Consider the following 1,264-nt stretch of genomic DNA (forward strand, 5'->3'; position numbering starts at 1 on the left):
TGGCAGGGAAGTGGGTCTCTACATTCCCAGTTTTCTTTTGCTGCAAGATCCCTAGATCAAGCTGCAACTACTCATGAGGTTCTTGGATCTTGATTAATCTGTTCTGGAAATTTCTGTAACCACGAGATTCAGATTTTTCCCAATGAATTTTTAGGCTTAAGTGGACAACTATCACCAGTGTACACCAAACTATATCAAGACTGAGTGAATTTGAATTACAAGAAGAAAGATGACCAAACTCTGGGCTAGTAGTAGCACTGACCCAGCTAGATCATGTCATTAGCCTTGCAATAATGTGAGCTCATATTATATGCAGTTGAATTATTTTGACCCTAATTATTATGATACAGTTAAGTTTATATATTAACTGAACTACTAAAAATGAATAAAATAGAAATAGAAAAAAAGAAAAGTCACATAATTAAGTAAACCTACAGATCCATGACTGGTTCTAAAAATATACTTGCATTTCTTGATATATTTGAAACTGTGGAAATAAATTCAGAAATACCATAAACTCTACTCACAGAGCTAGCTTTTAAACCAACACTAAAACACAAAAAAAACTGTTTTTCAACTAACAGAAAAATCTACTTGATCTAAATAACATAATATTTTCTAAGTATTTATTCAACAATGTGCTTTCAGAATACAAAATAATAATTGTTCATTAAAACATATTTTTAAAGTTCAACAATGAAGAACAAGGAACACTGCCAACAAACCAGCCATTAAATTATAGTCCGTGCATTTTAATAAATCTTATCTGTGTTCAAAATATCAGAGCTATTCAATGAGCCCTAAATTAATTGTGTGTTAAAAAGACTTTTGCAGACTATAAATTTGGAAGTATCTTTTAAATGTTTTCTAGTTTTAAATACAAAAATACTAACCTTTTGTAACTTAACAACATTATTATAGATTTCATAATGACAAACAGATGAACATAAATAATGCACTATTCTGGGATCTCATACAAGAATGTTTAAATGATTCTTCTAGGGATGGCACCACATAAAATCAGCAATTAGACAAGTCACTAACCAAAATACAAACCACCCCATGAATATAATTCAAGTAAAATCCACATAGAAGTTCATACACATATATACCTGCAACATAAATTTATTAAAAGACTATAGGCTTTTTATTGTAAAAGTAATAAGACTCAATGAAAAACTTTCAAAAATGCTAGTAATAATAAGGAATCTAAAGGGTAAAGAAATACTTGGGTGCTTCAAAAGCAATTACTATTATATTTTGC

Source organism: Orycteropus afer, unplaced genomic scaffold (assembly GCF_000298275.1).
Source record: "Orycteropus afer afer isolate SDZICR_OR568_19922 unplaced genomic scaffold, OryAfe1.0 scaffold00154, whole genome shotgun sequence".
NCBI classification, from domain to species: Eukaryota; Metazoa; Chordata; class Mammalia; order Tubulidentata; family Orycteropodidae; genus Orycteropus; species Orycteropus afer.